Here is a 6,645-nt window from a genome sequence, read left to right as displayed (position 1 = left end):
GCAACATAGCAAGATCCCGTCTCTACCAAAAAAAAAATTAGCTGGGTATAGTGGCATGTGCCTGTAGTCCTAGCTACTCCAGAGGCTGAGGCGGGAGGATCCCTTGAGCCCAGGAGTTTGAGGTAGCAGTGAGATATTATATGATCATGCCACTGCACTTCAGCCTGGGTGACAGAGCAAGACTCTCTCTCTAAAAAAAAAAATAAATAAAACTAAATAAAATAAATTCAATGTAATATCTGTCAAAATCCTAGTAGGCTATTTTTGTTGTTGTTGAGACAGAGTCTTGCTCTGTGCAGTGGTGCAATCATGGCTCACTGCAGCCTCAACCTCCTGGGCTCAAGCAATCCTCCCACCTCAGCCCCCCAACTACCTGATATTACAGTTGTGCACCACCATGACTGGCTAATTAAAAAACATTTTTTTTTAGAGAAGGGGTCTCACTATATTTTCCAGGCTGGTTTCAAACTCCTGGGCTCAAGCAATCCTCCCACCTCAGCACCCCCACTACCTGAGACTACAGGTGTGCACCACCATGACTGGCTAATTAAAAAAAAATTTTTTTTTGAGAAGGGGTCTTACTATATTGCCCAGGCCAGTCTCAAACTACCAGGCTCAAGCAAGCCTCCCACCTCAGAGCCCCCAAGCAGCTGAGACTACAGGTGTGTACCACCATGCCTGGCTAATAAAAAAAAAAAAATTTTTTTTTTAGAGAAGGGGTCTCACTATATTGCCCAGGCTGGTCTTGAACTACTGGGCTCAAGCAATCTTCCTGCCTTGGCCTCCCAAAGAGCTGAGATTACAGGCATGAGCCACTATGTCCAGCCTTTTTTTCTTTAAATTGACAAGCTATTCCTAAATTTTATATGGAAGTGGCTGCCTAAGGATTGATCGCCATCATGAATGACACAGTAACTACTTGAAGCAGGAAGTTTATGACCAGCCAACTCCTTGAGATGAACAAATCGTCATTGATGTCCTTCACCCTGGAAAGTTATCAGTACCCAACACAGAAATTTGGGAAATGAACAAATGGTCATTGATGTCCTTCACCCTGGAAAGTTATCAGTACCCAACACAGAAATTTGGGAAAAACTATCCAAAATGTACAAGACCACACTGGATGTCAGTTACTTGGGAGGCTGAGGCATGGGAATCACTTGAACCCAGGAGGTGGAGGTTGCAGTAAGCCAAGATCACACCACTGCACTCCAGCCTGGGCGACAGAGTGAGACTCTGTCTCAAAATAAAAAAGATGCTGAACATCATAAGTCATCAGAAAAATGCAAATTAAAACCAAAATGAGATACCACTACACACTTACTAGAATGGCTAAGACAAAAAAGATTGACCGAGTGAACAAGTGTTGACCAGCATATGGAGAAACTTATATATTGCTGGTGGGAATGTATTTGGATTCAGAACTCATTTTGGTGGTGGCAAGACAACTGGCTTTGACATGATTTATGATTCCTTGGATTATGCAAAGAAAAATGAAGCCAAACATAGACTTGCAAGACATGGCTTGGATGAGAAGGAAAAGACCTCAAAAAGAACACAAGAACAGAACCAAGAAAGTCAGGAGGACTGCAAAGGCCAATGGTGGTGCTGGCGAAGAGCCAAAGGAATAAAGATGCTGCAATGACATTACCTGCAGCCACTGTGTGGACTTTTCAAAAGAAGATTAATAAGCTAATAACTTTCATGTGGCAAAAAAGTTTATATGAAAGTGCAAAGAATCCAGAATAGCGAAACAATTTTGATAAAAGAAAAAGTTGAAGGATTTACCTGATTCTAAAACTTACTACAATGCTACGGTAATCAAGAAAGTGTTATAAAGACAGAACAATAGATATTTAGATAAATGGAAGACTAGAAAGTCCAGTAGCAGACCTTCACACTTTTGTTGTTGTTGTTGTTGTTGTTGTTTTTGAGACAGAGTCTCACTCTCACCTAGGCTGGAGTTTGGTGGCATAATCTCGGCTCACTGCAACCTCTGCCTCCTGGGTTCAAGCAATACTCCTGCTTCAGCCTCCTGAGTAGCTGGGATTACAGATGCGTGCCACCACACCTGGCTAATTTTTGTATTTTTTTTTTTTAGTAGAGACGGGGCTTTGCCATGTTGGCCATGCTGGTCTTGAACTCTGGACCTCAGGTGATCTGGCCTCCTCGTCCTCCCAAAGTGCTGGGATTACAGGCATGAGCCACTGTGCAGTCCACACTTCGGTTCAATTGATTTTCAAGAAACGTGCCCAGTAATTCAGTGGGGAAAGAATAGTCTTTTCAACAGAAGGTGCTGGAACAGCTGAATAACCACATGCAAAAAGATGAAATTTGACCTTAACTTCACATTATATACAACAACTTCAATAAAACAGGACAAAATCTTTGCAACCTTCGATTAGGCAGATTTCTTGCACATGACAGAAAAAGCATGAACGATCTAAGACACAGCTGACAAGCTAAAACTTTATAAAAATTAAAACTTCTGCTCTTCAAAAGACACCACTGAGAAATGAAAATATTTGCAAAACATACATCTGATGAAGGACTTACATCCATAATATATTAAAAACTTCTAAAATTCGGCAATAAGAAAATAAACAACCCAGTAGGAAATGAGCAAAATAGACCACGCACAGTTGCTTACGTCTGTAATTCCAGCACTTTGGGAGGCCGAGGCCAGAGGACTGCTTGAGCCCAGGAATTCAAGACCAGCCTGGGTGACATGGTGGAACAAAATAATACAAACAAATACAAAAATTAGCTGAGTAGGGTGGCATGGGCCTGTAGTCCCAGCTACTTGGGGGAATGAGGTGGGAGGATCACTTGTGCCCAGGAGATTGAGGCTGCATTGAGCCGTGATTGTGCCACAGCACTCCAGCCTGGGTGACAAAGCAAGACCCTGTCTCGAAAAAAAAAAAAAAAAAAATTCAACACAAAATGGAAAGCAATTATGCCTTTATGATACCTCCTTCCTCTTTGGCTGGCCTCTGAAACATCTGGTGCCTCAGTAACTCTAGGGTAAATTTCTCCTTGAGTTCTCCTCCCCAGAGCCTTCGAAGGCCTTGTGGGAGACCTGGAGTGGATTGATTAGCAAGTAGCCCTAACCCTGGGGAAGCATCTTCTTTCTCTTGGTGGAGGTTAGAAACAGAAAACTGACAAACAGGAGCACATGTAGAAGACCATGTGCAGGATGGCAAAGGTCTTATAATCACGTCCTAGTCATTCTTCATACTTCCATCAAATACTTGTTGTCTTCACTCTGCCAAATAAGTCAAATAAGTGCTGTGGCTATAAAACAATGAACATTACTGACAAGGTGCTTGCTCTCATGAAGCTTATATTCTAATAGTGTAAAGCAGAACACAGAGCATACATAGCTGGGTGGATAAATAAAAGAAAGTAATAAGAAAACAACGTTAAGTCTTCTGCAGTTAAAAGGGTGAGAGCACAGAATGACTGAACCACAAGAGGGAGCCAGTCATGCAAAGACCAAAGGGAGGCACATCAGAGGCACCATTTCTGTCTTAACCGCCATAGCCATTTGAAGCCCTCTATTCCACCTTTAACCAGCTTAAATTTCAGAGTCGATCTGTATAATCACTCCCTGAACTCCCTGACCAGTTTAATTCTGCCATGCTGGTGGGCAAAACTGCAACTCCAGTTAAATCCAACTTTCCACCCATACTGTTTCTGTACCCATGAGCTGGTCATAGATGGAAAACAGACAGACAGATAGACAAACACACCCACCCACACACACACCAAGCTGTTTGGTCTTACTTTAAAGGTATCACTAGGAACTTAAGTAGGCCCTTGCTATTTTCCCAGCAAATGTCCTGTATTTCCCTGGTCCTTTCACTCTCCTACTCTATTCATGGACATTTTCATCTCTGTTCTTCTCTTCTCCCCCATCCTCACTCTCAGCTGTCGACTGTGCTTCTTTCCTCACTGACAAAACTGAAGAATCAGAAGAGAACTTCCATTCACTCTTACCATGCCCACTTATCCATGCAGGGGTACGGCTTTAGGCCCTGCCTTTCTCCCTGTCAGTAAGGAAGCTCTCTTGGTGCAGCCATGCAAAAGCCTCCACTTGTGCATCAGATCTCACCCCTCTCGCAGAATAAAGAACACTAGACCAGCAAATCCTCCCTGTCTACCCTACATCATCAATTTTTCCTCTACTGTATCATTTCTATCAGTATACAACCATGCTGTTATGTCAACCATTTCAAAAACAAAAATCTCTTCTTGACTGCACTTCCCTTATTGGTTACCTTCTTATTTCTCTGTAACCCTTGTAGCCAGTTGTCTATACTAGCTGTCTGTAATTCCTCTTCTCCTATTATTCTCTCTTAAATTCTCTCCAATCCAGCTTTTGTGCACCACTGAGCTGAAACTGATCTTTCCAAGATCAAAACCAACAAAACTCTATCAGAAGGAAAAAAAGAATGAGGCAGCTGTAAGTTAGGGAAGACATGTTAGGGGAAGGAGATGGGCAGAAGAGGACTAGATTGAGTACCTGTACCAAAAGAAGAATTCCTTATATGTGTTGTATTCTTTCCACTCCATTTGGACCATAATTATATATACATACATACATACATATATATATATATATATATATATATATTTCCGTATTTTCTTTGGAATCTAGTGTTTCCCAGATTCTCAAAGCAGGCTATTAGAGTGAAATCTGAATATTAGACTAATCTGCTCACCATTTAGGGAAAAGGAGAGTAAAACAAAATCATAGCAGTGAGAGAGCTTTTATTTTATGTTTTCTTACCTCTGAAATTGACGTGAAACCTCAGAAACCGAAAAGTCTCTTTAACCCAACCAGGAATGATTTAAACAGTCTAAGAAAGAGTTGTCCCCAAACAATATCCCTCTATTCTAAGATAAATGTAGTTGTGGTAACTTTGCAGCTATCCCTTTTTAAAAATGGCCCAGCCAGGAAGTATATATATTAACCTCAGGTAGCTTTGAAAGTCTGGCTGCAGTACTGTGCTTTCTGATCTTATCAGTGGGAACAACTGTGACTTACCTCAGTGAGGTGGCCTCACTCCTTTAGTGGGCAGGGTGATTCCTATGGACCTAGCACCAAATGAGGTAAACATTTAACAATTACATTTAACAATTGTCCCAACCAGTTGGTTAATACAGGGAATCTCATTAGATAGTGCATATCAGTGTCTGGGAAAATGCAAGTAACAATCCATTCATGAATTATAAAATTAATTTGATGGGTTGACCAATTCTTAAAAAAATGAAATAAAATAGAAAATATCAGAGTGCATTACACATACTTAGGATAAGACATAGTTCGTGAGACTTTGGTTTCATTTGTGAAGAGGTATTTTCTGGTTCATAAGATTAAAATTTTTTTATTTTTTATTTATTTATTTATTTATTTTTTTGAGACAGACTCTCGCTCAGCCACCCAGACTGGAGTGCAGTGGTGCGATCTCGGCTCACTGCAACCACTGTCTCCCGGGTTCAAGCAATTCTCCGTCTCCATCCATAATGCAATAACCAGTGTGGCAGAATGTACTAATCAAAATTCGAGAACATTTGGACATTTTCCACATCATTTTCAGCATCATATATCACTAGGCACGAGCAGAAACAAGAGGAATCTGGGGCACTTTAGAGTGGGGCTTTCATGTGCAATACCAGTAAGAGCTTGAACTTTGTAAGTTAAACTACCATAATAGAGATGTTACACTTTACAAACTACTTCACAAAGTTGATTTCATTTGAGTTTCTTGTCCATCCTTTGTAGCAAGCAAGACAAAAAAGGGTAGCAGCATCTGTGGCAGGTTTCAATGATCCATCCAGTTTAGATCACAAGCCTAGCCAGCAGCTGGGAGGAAGGCTCTTACCCACAGTCCCAGAGAAAGAGCTGGCAAGGATGAAAAACTATACGTGGGCTCCAGCCAAGTAAACTGGGGTTCAGGGCAGAAATCCAGTTCCAGGAGGGAGAATGGAAAGGGTGAACAGGAACTGGGGCAGAAGCCCAGATAGTAAACAAAGCACACAGGTGGCGAGGCCCATCCTCGGGCACATTGGATTCCAAGCTCACACCCGCAGAGTTTCAGAACTCCATGCCTGGCTTTGAAGAAGTAGCAAAGAATATCATGTGGATAAGGGACATGGTGTAGAGGTTATCAGGCACCTGCAAAGGAAAGAAGAGGCTGTAGGAATTGGAAAGTTAATCAATCAGCCTGGCATGAGTAGGGTTGCCAGATAAAATACAGGATGCCTACTGAAATTTGGATTTCAGATAAACAATGGAAATGTTCTAGTATTAAGTATGTGTCATGCAATATTTGGGACGTGTTTATGCCAAAAAGTTATTGTTTATCTGCAATTTATATTTAACTATGCATCTCATATTTTTATTTAATAAATCTGGCAACTCTTCCTGTGGGTGTGATGGAGGATGAGGCTGGAAGGCTTAGCAGAGCAAGATCACAAAGGGTCTTGTGTGTCATGCTTGGCAGATAATGGGGAGCCAGGAAAGTTTTTTAAGCGGGGGAACAGTATAACAGGGTTTGCATTTTAGAATCACTGTACTAGCCTGTGGAAAACAAAACAGAGTTCAGAAGGACAGGAACTGAGAGACCAGGAAGCTATTTC

The 6,645-nt window shown here is 41.5% G+C and overlaps 1 pseudogene; it reads left to right on the top strand.

The window, feature by feature from the left end:
- The first annotated feature begins 899 nt into the window (after positions 1-899).
- LOC100600944 lies at positions 900-1,631 on the top strand (annotated as a pseudogene).
- The last annotated feature ends 5,014 nt before the right edge of the window (positions 1,632-6,645 follow it).

Source organism: Nomascus leucogenys, chromosome 5, assembly GCF_006542625.1.
Source record: "Nomascus leucogenys isolate Asia chromosome 5, Asia_NLE_v1, whole genome shotgun sequence".
NCBI classification, from domain to species: Eukaryota; Metazoa; Chordata; class Mammalia; order Primates; family Hylobatidae; genus Nomascus; species Nomascus leucogenys.
This window is presented reverse-complemented; position numbering and strand designations above follow the sequence as displayed.